The sequence below is a fragment of the Hylobates moloch genome, unplaced genomic scaffold, assembly GCF_009828535.3.
Source record: "Hylobates moloch isolate HMO894 unplaced genomic scaffold, HMol_V3 SCAFFOLD_4, whole genome shotgun sequence".
Taxonomy (NCBI): Eukaryota; Metazoa; Chordata; class Mammalia; order Primates; family Hylobatidae; genus Hylobates; species Hylobates moloch.
Genome location: NW_026652279.1, coordinates 36336306 through 36350540, shown reverse-complemented (window position 1 = coordinate 36350540; position 14235 = coordinate 36336306). Strand labels below are relative to the sequence as shown.

The 14235-nt window shown below is 44.3% G+C and overlaps 1 protein-coding gene across 7 annotated transcripts in view; it reads right to left on the bottom strand.

Annotated features, from left to right (window-relative positions):
* The window catches only part of ZNF148 (zinc finger protein 148), a 149912-nt gene extending 144735 nt beyond the window's left edge, over positions 1-5177 (bottom strand). For 2 of the 7 annotated variants that reach the window (XM_032149946.2, XM_058437402.1), the window contains exon 1: positions 4056-4605. The gene's annotated coding sequence lies outside the window, so the exon portion shown is untranslated. Of the gene's footprint in view, positions 1-4055; positions 4606-4930 lie in introns of those variants that run through there. The other 5 variants (XM_058437399.1, XM_032149945.1, XM_032149939.2 and 2 more) reach the window with 5 other exon arrangements.
* Positions 5178-14235: the final 9058 nt, after the last annotated feature.

The window sequence follows — 14235 nt, the reverse complement described above, 5'->3', positions numbered from 1 at the left end:
CCTTCATGCTGTCAAACATACACACACACAGTTTTGTCTACAATACCCCCACAGTACTCAGCAATTCCATACAATCCCACTATTACCGCTAATAGTGAACACTACTTTCTATCAGTCATTCAACAGGTATTTATTAAGCACTTAAGAATCAACCTGCTGTGAGTTTCCCTAGAGATTACAGGAAGTCTCTGCTCTAGAACAGGTTACAATGTACCATTTGCAAAACAAAAAGAATAATTGTCACAAACACAAAATTTAGCAATACATAAACTACATGTGAATACTGTCACTACTGAAAGTAAGGAAGACTCTCAAAAGTTGCCATTACTTAGACTCCCAAAAAGAAGTGGAGTAATATCTTTCTAATCTCCCAATATCCACCACAGTGGTTTGCACCTCATACACAAATTTCAAAAACACTAATATTTTATGACTCTAACCTAACAGAGGACATCGAGCCCAGTATAGTTTTTTCCTACCACATTCCCAACATATTCGTGACTTAAACATGCTAATTTCCTTAAAAATGACAAAAATTTTAGTCTCATCACCATAAGGTAAACCTCCTTGACATTAACTATATCCAAATCCCCCTCGAAATTCTTTACCTTTTCTTCAGCCTCCTCAAAATGTATCACCACCTCCATCAAACCCTGTTCCTCATCCTCATCCTCCTCTTACCACATTTCCCCATCTCTCCCTACTAACATCCCCCCAAAAAACACATGTACACGCCAATCCATTCCCTCCTAAAAATAAAAACATAAGAATTGTGGCCGGGCACAGTGGCTCACGCCTGTAATCCTAGCACTTTGAGAGGCTGAGGCAAGCAGATCGCTTGAGCCCAAGAGTTCAAGACTAGCCTGGGCAACATGACGAAACCCCGTCTCTATAAAAAATACAAAAAAAATTAGACGGGAGTGGTGGCGCATGGCTGTATTCCCGACTACTTGTGGGGCTGAGGTGAGAGGATTGCTTGAGCCCAGGAGGTGGAGGCTGCAGTGAGCCGAGAACATGCCACTGCACTTCAGCCTGGGTGACATAGTGAGACCCTGTTTCAAAAAAAAAGGGCAGGGCGAAGTGGCTCAGGCCTGTAATCCCAGCATTTTAGGAAGCCGAAGCGGGCAGATCATGAGGTCAGGAGATCGAGATTATCTACAGTGAAACCGTGTCTCTACTAAAAACACAAAAAATTAGCCAGGTGTGGTAGCGGGCACCTGTAATCTCAGCTACTAAGGAGGCTGAGGCAGGAGAATTGCTTGAACCCAGGAGGCAGAGGTTGCAGTGAGCCAAGATCGTGCCACTGCACTTCAGCCTGAGCAACAAAGCAAGACTCCGTTTAAAAAAAAAAAAAAGAATAGAAGCCTAGAAAGAACATTCAAGGGTCATTTTAATGCATTTCCAGATTTCCCACACTAAAACTCTCCAGAAGACTGTCAAAGAATACTGCAATCAGGCTGGGTGTGGAGACTCACGCCTGTAATCCCAGCACTTTGGGAGGCTGAGGCGGGTGGATCACGAGGTCAGGAGATCAAGACCATCCTGGCTAACATGGTGAAACCCCGTCTCTACTAAAAATACAAAAAATTAGCCGGGCGTGGTGGCAGGCGCCTGTAGTCCCAGCTACTTGGGAGGCTGAGGCAGGAGAATGGCATGAACCTGGGAGGCAGAGCTTGCAGTGAACTGAGATCGCACCACTGCACTCTAGCCTGGGAGACAGAGCAAGACTCTGTCTCAAAAAAAAGAATACTGCAATCTGGTAACTAATTCCAAGATGAACAACTATCATTGTCAATCAACTCCTCTTCATCTCTAGCAAGCAAATCTTATGCTGCAAAGATGGTTCCTACAACATGGTCTTTCTGATAGGTCCATCCAAACTTCCCTTTATCATCTCATCCAGCATTTTTAGTCTAATTGTCAATGTTCCTTCTACTTCAGGAAAGCCATACCTAGGCTAAATCCCTATAATACAATGGGGAAATCAAGAGATACAGCCTAAGATTGTTGGATTCTAAAATCAAGGTTTAAGCATATTATTTAAAAATATAAACACACTGAATAAAATAACTAAAATAAATATCAAAGGTCAGAAAGGAGGAGAAAGGGGATAATGTCAATGACACATTCAGAGACGTCTTCTGACTCCCTGATAATGTCATTTTGATAAATCAGGAAATAATATTATATGCCCATTACTTGGAGACATGGAAAAAAGCACGGTAAGAAATACAAAATTAATGCTTAGAAGTAGCAGCCTCAGTAAAGTGGAACTGCAATAGACAGGTGAGACAGGGGCTACTGTTTTTCAGTGTAAGTTCCCTCAGAACAATTTTATAATAAAAGGGTAGAGGCCAGGCGCAGTGGCTCACGCCTGTAATCCCAGCACTTTGGGAGGCCAAGGCGGGCGGATCACCTGAGGTCAGGAGTTCAAGACCAGCCTCACCAACATGGAGAAACTCCATCTCTACTAAAAATACAAAATTAGCCAGGGGTGGTGGCAGACACCTTTAGTCCCAGCTACTTGGGAGGTTGAGGCAGGAGAATTGCTTGAACCCGGGAGGTGGAGGTTGCAGTGAGCCGAGATCACGCCATTGCACTCCAGTCAGGGCAACAGGAGTGAAACTCCGTCTCAAAAAAAATAAATAAATAAATTTTTTAAAAGAGTAGAAAGACAATAATAACATATTTAAGTGCATTCTGCTTACAAAAATTAAAAGAACAGATAATATACAGTGCTGGTGAGGGAAAAGGGAAGGAAGACTAGCCCTCTCATGCCATGATGACAATAAAATTGAGTACAGCATACTATGTTTAAAAAAGCCCTGGCCGGGCATGGTGGTTCACACCTGTAATCCTAGCACTTTGAGAGGCCAAGGCGAGCGGATCACTTGAGGCCAGGAGTTCGACACCAGCCTTGCATGGTGGGGTTTCACATAGTGATGGGGTTTCACTACGTTGGCCAGACTGGAGTGCAATGGCGTGATCTCGGCTCACTGCAACCTCCACCTCCCGGGTTCAAGCAATTCTCCTGCCTCAACCTCCCAAGTAGCTGGGACTAAAGGTGTCTGCCACCACCCCTGGCTAATTTTGTATTTTTAGTAGAGATGGAGTTTCTCCATGTTGGTGAGGCTGGTCTTGAACTTCTGACCTCAGGTGATCCGCCCGCCTCGGCCTCCCAAAGTGCTGGGATTACAGGCATGAGCCACCGCACCCGGCCGTATATAGTTTTTTCTTAATAAAACGTGAATAATATCCGGGTAGTTTTTAAGAGTATGGTTCTAGCCCAGAGTTCCCTCTTGGAAATCTGGTCTGGTGTGAGCTCAGCAAATCCAGAGACAGCTTGGTTCATTTCCTGACATAGAGATGCTAATCCTCCCTCCAACCTGGCTCTAGAGTCATCCAGTCTCCTAGGTTCCCCTAGACCTTCTGATAACTAGTCCTGACCTCCTTGCAACCTAAAACCAAAACAGATATTCTAGATCCTCCATTCTGCAGGCCCACACTTCGCTGGCTGATACGTTTTCTTCAATACCATCATGCCTGAATGAGAGTATTCTCTCACTGGAGAACTCCCTCACAGTTCACATCAGGAACTGTGAATGGCAGAAGATCTCCCACCAGCCACAGATTTATGGAACCAATCCAGCCAACTAATTTGAGCTACAAATGAAGTATCCAAAGAAGAGCCACCAAGCATGTCTTCCCCCAATCATTAATTATAATCTTGTGTACTGCAATCCAGGCTGAATAATACAGCACCAATTCTCCTGGACCAGATAAACTGGGCAGTGAAGAAAAACACCAAGTCAATTAATTTCCATTCCAGCGTTTGCCAGGATAGTATTTACCCAACCTCTGGTAAGTGTTAATACTTCAAATTTTCTAAAATCGAAGCTCCATGGCCTAAGGAATCCCCACAGGCCAGGCCCTTTCTCAAGGTCTGCTTCAGAGGTTCTCATACTCATTGGTGCATGTCTAAAATGTCACAGACCAAACTACAGACTAAAATCTAATTCTCAGTGACCCCAACCACAGCCCAGACCCACACTTACCAGATGTCATCTACTGAAGAGCCCACACAGGTTCGGAACTAGGCCATCCCGGCCCATCTGGAATAACTCTTCAGTCCTTAGGCCAATATGTATTAATTATACTACATCTGTCTATTCTATTATGCATTCCCTGCATCTTCTCTACTATTTAGCACTCCCTCTTGCTTCAAACGCGATCCTTTCTATTCACGGGAACTCCCATCTCCCTTCTTTCCTTCCCTGAGAAACGCTTCAGTTCTTTCCATCATGAAATACCTAACGTATCTGCACAATGAACACCCCCCAGAATCCTCAAGACTCCTCCACAGCCACCTCCCCGCATTCCTCCACCTCTCCGGCATCTTTCCTCCGGCCCCTCTCCCTGTTCGCACTCCCACTACGTTTCCTGCAAGCATTCCCTTTTCTCCAACCCCTGCCCTTCCCTTCTCCCAAAGAGCACACTCCGGCAGCAACAGTGACTGAGGCCTGCGGTGCATAAAGCACTGCACCAGGCACGGTGGACAGAGCCCTGGTGTCTCCCTAGCCTTTTCACACCCACACCCAACACCCTCCGGCCTCCCCGTGCAAACATCCCACCTCCTCCCCTACCTCTGACACCCGCCTCCAGCCTCGGAGGCCGCCTTCTCGCCTCCGCCACCCCCGTCATTATCCCTCCTCAACCCCCCAACCCACCCTCCGCGCCCTGCTTCCTCACGTCCCCCAGCCAGCCCCAGCGTTTCCCTCGGCCTCGGCCGGCCCCCTGGCCACCCCCAGCCTCGCCACAGCTCGCTCCCCCCGGGGTCAGGCCGTTACCGCCGCGCGCTCCCCCCGCGCGCCGCCCCCTCCCCCTCCCCCGCCCTCCCCCGGGCCCGGGCCTGCCAGGCCGAGCGCTTTACCGCGGGCGGGCGCCGAGTCGCGCGGTCACCGACTGCAGGCGGCGGCAGCTCCAACCTTTCTAGGGGCCTTGAGAGGAGGGGAAGGGGGGAGGGGGGAGAACTTTTGCTGTGGCAGCTTCGGCAACAGCTCCCACCCCTGCGCCTTTCTCCTCTTCCTCCCCCTCCTCCTCCTCTTCCTCCTTCTCTTCCTCCTCCCAGAGCAGTAGAGACGCAGACATGCCGCAGCTAGAGCGCCGCCGCGGTCGCCGCCACTGCCGGCCCGGTGCATTGTGGGAAGCCCCGCACACGGGAAGCGCTCCGCGGCGCTCGCCCTCGTCTGGCGCAGAGACCTGGCTGGGAAGACACAGCGTGGCTTCGATTCCGGCGCCTGCGTGTCACCAGCCCAGGGTGGCCGTGGAAGCTGGACCCGAGCCGCAGGCCCCCCAGGCTGGGCCCGGGAGGAAAGCGGTTTGAAAAAGATCGGAACTGAGGAACTCTGATTCCCTGCTCCTTCAGCCTTAACCAATGCCTAGCGCTCGGGGAAGTGGAGGATTCGGGGATTCAGGAGCGTTTCAGGCCTGGGGAAATGGAAGGGTCGGGGACCTAGGTGAAAGGTTATTTGCCAGAAATGTCTTGGCTTTTTCATTTATTCTGTCTTACCTAGCCCTCCGCCGCCACCTCCAGTCGTTGGCCTCTACCACCTTCAAATGCCACCTTTTCCGGAAGATGTAGCCCTGCGCCCTTGAAACTGGCAAACCCTATTATGTCTGCAAGCTGAGATCTAGGGTGTGGGCATAGAGACAGATCAAGAGATCCGGCTCTGGACCCTCTTGGGCAGAACCTTGCCCTTCTCATTTCACCTGAAGCCCAAACTTTGTCTGTATGGCAAAGACGTGGTAATGATCTCTGTAGAGCTAGGATTACACAGTTTTCTCATCCTTTGGGGGTCCTTTAGCCAAATTGTGACCTCCTTAATGGTGCCTTCATCAGGTAACATTAGGCGCCCTGAGGTGCTTCTGCATACTGCCATCGTTTACAATTACTCATCTTTGTGTACCCACCCTAGCACAAGGTCAGCCATATAACATAAAAGATGCTCAGTGAATGTTGAGTAATTGTGAGCATCTGGAACTTGCCGTGGGATAAAACGCCTTCATTGGGATTTCTTCATAATAATATGAAGATTCCATTTAGCGCCTCTCTGCAATACTTAAACGTAACCTTTGAGGGGAGAGGGAAAAGAAAAGGCATGAAAATATCTGTAGAGCCATTTCTGGTGTTCTCCTTCCCTTTTCCACACCCGCCTTTCCACCCCTTGCCAACTAAATGTTCATTTGAATAGTGCTTTTTGGCAAAACTCCAAACTCCTGCATTATGCACTTGTGATGACACTGAATTAGATTAGTGTCTGCAAGGTTAATGTTCCCTCAGGCATTAAGTAAACCGTGATGCCTGTTTAGAAATAGCTAAGGCCCAGAGGTTCAGCTTAATTTAGACACAGATAACTAAGAACAAGAGTAAACCACAGCTCCACAATCAACTCTCTCTGTGTGCTTTCTCCATTAAAAAATATAAATTTTAATAAGATGACTGCACATATTCTGAATGTTAATTACAACAAAACAGTGATACAAGTTAGAGCCAAGGGACAGTTATCTGGAGGACAGCCTTCTGGCAACTTCTAGCACCTGCAATGGCATCAAATTCAGATGTCATGATGAAAAACACCTCTGGCAGCAAGAAAGCCGACTCTCAATATTAGGCAGTGGGAAAACTAATAACTGAAAGGGGCTCAAGGCCTGGATGTTACATCCAATGGGCTAGGATTGATTGGTTTGCTATTAGGAATAGATCTAGTTCTGTGCTCGGCAGCCTAACAAGCGATAGAGATACGGCTGTCTAAAATGGGCAGAATAAAGAGCACTACAGGGATAGTAACAGCAGAAGCCATGGTGAGGAGCAAGCTTAGGTCCTTTATAAGTTAAACTGGAAAAACTTCTCAGCTGCAGGTTGGCTCTCCATCCTCCTCTTGCTCACTTCCCTAAACACCACCCGTAGGTACTCAGCCTACTAACTTTTCCTTTTTTTTTTTTAACTTTTTATTTTGAAATAATTATAGACTCACAAGAAGTTGCAAAAATAGTCCAGAGTCCCATGCTTTCCCCAATGGTGACTCTTATAAAGCTCTAGTAAGACATCAAAATCAGTGTCAACCTAAATAACAGGCTTTCTAAAAGAAAATAATGTTTATGTGGGAATAGAGCATTGCAATGAAAATATACACGTCATAGTTAACTGTCTGCATATTCAGGGATGTAAAGGAAGACAAAGGTGTTTAAAGGAAAAAATGGAAAGGATTACATAATTGTTTTGAAATAATTATCCTTGACTACAAAGATCAATAACAAGGGTGATGCCAGTCCGAGGATGGACAGGCATTTGCTGGGGAGATGTCCTTGCAGAAGTATTTTTTGTGTAAGGTTGTGATGGCCTTTGTGCAAGGTTGTGGTTTTTGCAGTCTTTTTTTGATAGTTTTTGTTATCAGGTATACAAATGTAAGAACCCTCTCTTCGTAGCCTTCCCTAGCTCTGTTTGTCAGGGTTTCTTAACATTAGTAACTCCATTTTGATTGTGACGACTTTCACACCAGAAAATTGACAATGGTACATTACTGCTTACTATAGACTTCAGAACTTATTACTTGCCATTTTCTTAACCTGTGTTCTGTTGTGTGTGTGGGGGGGGCGGGGGTGGGGGGTCGGGGGTGGTTCAATGCAACTTTACCTCACTTACAGATCCTTGTAACCACTCCTATAATGAAGACATAGAAATATTCCATCACCACAAAAGAACTCCCTCATACTACCTTTTTGTATTCACACATCCCCTTCCGCACTGCAACCACTCTCCCAACTCCATGCCTGTCCTCTAGTAACCGCTAATCTATTCTCCATCTCTATACTTTCGTCATTTCAAAAATGTTATCTAAGTGGAATCATACAGCATGTAAACTTTTGAGACTGATGTTTTAACCTAAACATAAAGGTCCACAGCTCAAGCAAATCTAAAGGGCACAGCCACTTCCAGCTGATGGTTTCCAAGAGGAAATGTAATATTTAGGAAATCAAGAGAAGTCAGGAATCTGAGTTTTGGGGTGAAATCTCCCAAATATTAAATGTTGACAACTCACTCCATTTTTTTTTAAGAACACAAAAGCATGTCAGACAAAACATGCCTGTGGAACAGGTTAAGCCCATAGCCCCCAGTATATCTTCTCTGATGTGACCTAACCCATAGAGGCTGGCACCGCTGTTCTGACGGGTGAGATTCTCAGGGACTCCCAGGGCCTCTTTCTTCTGGCTCTGGAATTAGTTCTGAAGCTTTGTCTTTGCACTCCTTCCAGGAGAATAATGTACTTCCATCTCTTTCCTGCTTCACCAGGTCTTCAGACCCTCCTCTAGTAATCTCTTTCCTTCCTTTTTTCTAGTATTCTCAGACTCAGGACTAGATGGAAGTTCTGTCTTCTCTATCCTTATGGCTCCCTGCAGCACTAGCCATTTGTCAAAGCTGGTCCTCCCTTAAGGATAAACTTGTCCTTTTCTTTGCAAAACTCTAAATTCATAGCTTTGCCACAGATTAATCCACAAGAACCTGCCTCTACTGCGTCACTCGTACTGTACCCAGAAAAATACGGCTTTTCCTGTTCCTAAAGGAGTTCTTTTGCTGCGACATCTCCCCCTGAATTCCTGCTTCAGATATGCTTCAGGCCTGGGGAAGTGGAAGGGTTGGGGACCTAGGTGAAAGGTTATTTGCTAGAAATTTCTTAGCTTTTTTGTTTATTCTTTCTTACCTAGCCCTCCGCTGGAGGGCAAAGGGCATCCCAGATCACTGATATATTCTAAAACTAATGAATAGTCTACTGTCTCCTACTTAGGATATAGAGTGTGGGTAATTTCTTGAGTTTGAGACAAAAAACCCTGCACCTCTTAGAAACATCTAAAGAAGGTACTAGGTCGCACTAAAGTTCATCAGCTGTGAGATAACTGTGGTTTAGAGGGGCACAAGGGAAGACACCACTGAAAGGCCAAGATACATAAGAATGAATGAAAATGAGGTCTTGGGCCAGGATGATATTAGTGGGTAAGGACAAACTAAAATAATATGAGGATAATATCTACTAATGCCTAGAGGTTAGTCTGGTGATTAAGTCCACAGATTCTGCAGCTGAAGCCAAGTGAAGTCAGGGTTTGAATCCTGACTCTACCATTTACTGGCTTTGCAATCTTAAGTTACTTAACCTGTCTGTGCTGTCAAGTGCCCCATCTAACAAATGGAGCTAAGAATAGTACCTTCTTTTTAGGGATATTATGGCTATTAAATATTAACATAGAGTAGTTTAATGTTTATTTATTTATTTATTTTGGAGACAGGGTCTCTGTTGCCCAGGCTGGAAGGCAGTGGTACAATCATAGTTCACGGCAGCCTCAAACTCCCAGGCTCAAGTGATCCTCCCACCTCAGCCTCCTGAGTACCTGGGACTACAGGTGTGCACCACCATGCCTGGCTGATTTTTGTATTTTTTGTAGCAATAGGATCTGGCAGTATTGCCCAGGCTGATCTCGAACTCCTGGCCTCAAAGCGAGCCTCCCAGCTCGGCCTCCCTAAATACTGGGATTACAGGCATGAACCACCACACCTGGCAATGTAAAGCAGTTGAACAATCACTGACACATAGTTAAATGTTCTATGTGGTGTTGATATTATAGTTGCTATTATTACTATTTAAAATAACCTAAAGGTAATACTGAACCAAATTTCCTAAAAATAAAATTCAATAGAGAAAAGACATCAGTTTCTACAAGTGGATTGGGGTGAGGAAAAAAATAGAAACTATACAAGGACAAAAAAAAGAACATGATGAGAGAGGTGATTTAGGTGGGAAAATACCTTTCAGAATGGGGAATAAAAAGGGTAAAGAATAGGTAGATGGCACTAGGAAAAAAATTAACCTGCAAAAAAAGTGCTATTATTCAGATATTTTATTTCTGAGCGTAATCTTTGCCTCAACAATTTTATAAGGCTGATGACATTGGTCTATTGTAAGGATGCTTGCTACTTTCTATCCAGCCAACACCAGTGAATCAAGTGCCTACCTCTTCTTTCCCAAAGTTTAGCCAGAATGAAGACAAGTTAACTATTCATGTATTAAAGCTGTGGGTTTTCATAAGAAAGAAATAATAACAATTTTTACCATCCCAGAGTGTTCAGAGATCTCACAATTTGCTTATTGCCAAGATAGTGCAATATAATGCAAAAATGATTTTTCTTATTTCTTGTTTTTACTCTCTGAATATGATTTGAATTAAAAAGCATGTGAGAATTCTGGACTCATCAAAGTATATCAGAACTACCTTGTTATATGTAGTAATTCAACACAGAGAAAAAGCGTTCATTTTCCCTCCATTACTATCTTTCTAACTTGCCAATATTCGGCTTAAATGTTTATTTAAAACCCACATGCCAAGAGCTACAAATGGCACCACAAAAGGGGTAAAACAGATACAGGATTGCACTAAAGCCCATCAGCTGTGCAATAACTATGGTTTGGAGACACACAGGGGAAGATACGGGGAAAAGGTCAAAACAGGCAAAGACACAAGAATTAAGCATTGGGGTTAAAGCTGTTTTACCTTTTCTTTCCTACTTGATTTTTCACGAAGGCAACCATTTTACACTTCCTGAAGAAAAGTATGTAGCTATGTAAGAACACAGTGTTAAGGTTCAAAGAAGACTAAGACATGTTCTAAGTTCATGAGAAGCTGTAAACTAATGGAGGAGGCCGGGTGCAGTGGCTCATGCCTGTAATCACAGCACCTTGGGAGGTGGGAGGATCGCTTGAGCCCAAGAGTTTGAGGCCAACCTGGGCAACATAGTGAGACTCCATCTCTACAAAACTCAAAAAATTAGCTGGGCATGGTGGCACATGCCTGTAGTCCCAGCTATTTGGGAGGCTGAGGTGGGAGGATCACTTGGGCCTGGGAAGTCGAGGCTGCAATGAGCTATGATCACAACATTGCACTCCAGCCTGGGCATACAGAGTGAGACCCTGTGTCAAGAAAAATTTTAAAAATGAAATTAGCCGGGTGTGGTGGTGCATGCCTGTGGCCCCAGCTACTTGGTGGGCTGAGGTAGGAGGGTTGCTTGAGTCTGGGCAGTTGAGGCTGCAGTGAACTATGATCACCATTGCACTCCAGCCTAGGTGACAGAGCAAGACTCTATCTCAAAAAATAAATAAATAAGTAAATAGATAATGTTGCTAGGGTGAGAATGAGCCCTCACTTCTTTCAATTGCTCAATCTTAGGTTTTGAATACCTACTATGTGTCAGGCAATGAGCTGAGTGTCGGGGATATTCAGTCCATTGAGAAATCTGTACATCTTTTATTCATCAAACAAATTGTTATCAAATGTCTGGTACTATACTAAGTACCAGAAATACTGTAGTAAATAAAATACTCTTCTAGCCCAGAAGCTTACAACCATCAGTTGGTGGAGTAAAACAGGTGAATAAACTGCTTCACTGCAGGGTGATACATTCTAATATGGAGATGAGCACCGGACGCTGGAGGAGGACACTAGAAGAGGACCTGTGCAGCCCTGGGCCTGGACAGCTTCCCCAACATGACATTTTAGCTGACACATGAAAGGGGGTGGTACTGGTGGAGTCCTGAGCAGAGGAAGGAGATGGCATGTGCAGAGTCCTAGTGCCAAAGAGAGCTCAGTGTGTTCAGGGACCTGCGAGTCGTTCCGAATGAATGCATGCAGGAAGTGGTAAAAAAGAAAAAAAAAATGATACTGCAGTGGAAAGCACCAGCAAGCTCCAGAGTGCCTTGTGGACTTAGTTGAGACATCTGACCTTCCTTTGTCCCAAGAACAGGCTTTCCCAAAGTGTGGCTGGATGATAAGAAGATCTTAGATGGTACACAGAATACTATTTTTTTATTTTCGTAGTTAATGGAGTGAACATGCATAGAAGATATATAGATAGATAGATATAGATATATTTCATACATGCAACACATTGCTTATCTTATATCATTGCTTAGGATGAGGTTGAATTCAACTGACAGAATACTACCTAGATTATAGTTGGTACATGAACAACCATGAATGACTGTTGTTTGGGCAAAAATGCCTGAGGCTGACAGATTGCCACGGAAAGCTTTTATGTAGGGAAGTCACATAAGAATACTTCTAGGTTAGAAGGAACACTCTGGTTGTGGAGAATAGATAAGGAGAGTATTTGCCAAACTTCTAGTTAAGTCGCATGAGTGGATTCTGAAATCAAATTTAAAGTTGTGCGGAGTGCAGTTGTGCACACCTGCAATCCCAGCTACTGGGAAAGCTGAGATGGGAAGATTACTTGAGCCCAGGAGTTCAAGAGCAGCCTGGGCAACACAGTGAGACCCCATGTCAAAAAAAATTTTTTTTAATTTTCTTAAAGTAACTGGAAGAGTTTTTTTCAGTAAAACATAATAGGATACAATAAATATTACCAGACGGCTTCACATACAATCAGATGGCATCACACATAACAATACGTTTAATTTTACATATGCATCTATAAGCATGTATGCGTGTGTGTAAGTGTTACTAGGTTACAGCACAAAATATTTTTCTTACTGTGGGTCGAAGTCAAAGAAAGTTTAAAAGTCACTGGAAACAGACCAATTAGGAGTCTGTTGCAGTATTTTGTTCATTCAATTAGTGTTTATTGAGTACATATTATGTAACAGGTGCTATTCTACGCACTGAGAATATGGCTGGTGAACACAATTGATAATGTGCCTGATCTCACAAGGTTTACACTTTGGTGAGGAGAGGATACAATGAGCAAGTAACCAAATAAGTTCCTAAGACAACTTAAGAGAAGTGAAGTTCTTTAAAAAGCAATAAATCCGAGGAAGAAATGTAGGCTCCACACAGGCTGGTCTCTTATTGTTTCTTTTCTTTTTTATTTTTTTTTCATTGCCCTGTTCCAAGCATAGAGAATAGGAATAGTGCTTAGAACATAATAGCTGCTCGGTAAGTATTCGTTGAATGACTGAATGAATGAATCATTCAATGAAGGCTGCTGTTGGCTTGACTTAGGTAGTTACAATAGAAATTAAGAGGACTAGATGGATTCAAGATATATTTAAGAGGTAAAATAAATGGGGTTTAGTGAGAAAAGTAGGACTTGGGGGTTAAGAGATAAAAATAAGAGGAATAGTTTCTCTACAACCTACTCTAAAGATAGTAACCAGAGTGATCATGTGATTTCTCCACTGCAAACCCCCCCCCACAGCTTCCTATTGTACTCAGAGTAAAGCCCAGGCTCCTTACAATGGCCAGGAATGCTGTCCATGACCTGGGCTTGGGTGCCTCACTAACCTCATCACTAAAAATCTCCCTCTGTCTCGCTCCATTCCAGCCACACTGGCCACCTTGCTGTTTCCCAAACCCCCAGTTAAGGCACTGGTCAAGGCATTTGCACTCACTGTCCCCTCTTGAAATGCTCTTCTCCCAAATATTCACATAGCATAGACCTCTCTTCAAGTGTCTCCTTCTTGGAGAGGTCTATTCTCACCACCTAATATTATAACTCACGTACCGTGACATACATTCTTCTGCCTGCTCAGTTTTTCCCCACAGCACTTATTGTGAGACGTGTGTATGGGTGTGTGCGTGTGTGTGTGTGTGTGTGCAGCACTCTAACATACTATTATAGTCGATTATCCCCATTGTCTCTCTCCCACAGGAATGTTACTATCCATGAGCCTAAAGCAGTTTGGCACATTGTAGGTGCTCCATCAATATTTGTTGAAAAAACAAAGACAACTCTCAGGTTTCTGGTTTGAGCAACCGGGTGATTGTGGCTTATTGAGGCAAGAAATACAGAAGGTTACAGGGTCTGATGGGCAGTGACAAGTTCCTTTTTTGATGTGCTGAGCCCGTGTCTTGTCAGACCAATGTCCAGGTGGGAATTCTCTTTAGGCAGTTGAATATATGGGTCTGGTCCTCCAAAGAGCCACAGATATAAACTTGAGGGATCACTGGCTTATAGATGGCATTTGAATGGATGAGACCAGCAAGAAAATGTATACAGAGATGAAGAGAAGACTTGGAGAAACAGCAGGAGCTGAAAAACAGCAATAGTAGAAGAGCCCACAAAGGAAAGAGAGCAAATGACGGAGTTAGGATGAAAAGCAGTTGTGGAAATTCATGGGAGAGTAGTTTTAAGAAGGGAGGTATATTTATTATCTATTCCTGTATAAAACTTATTCC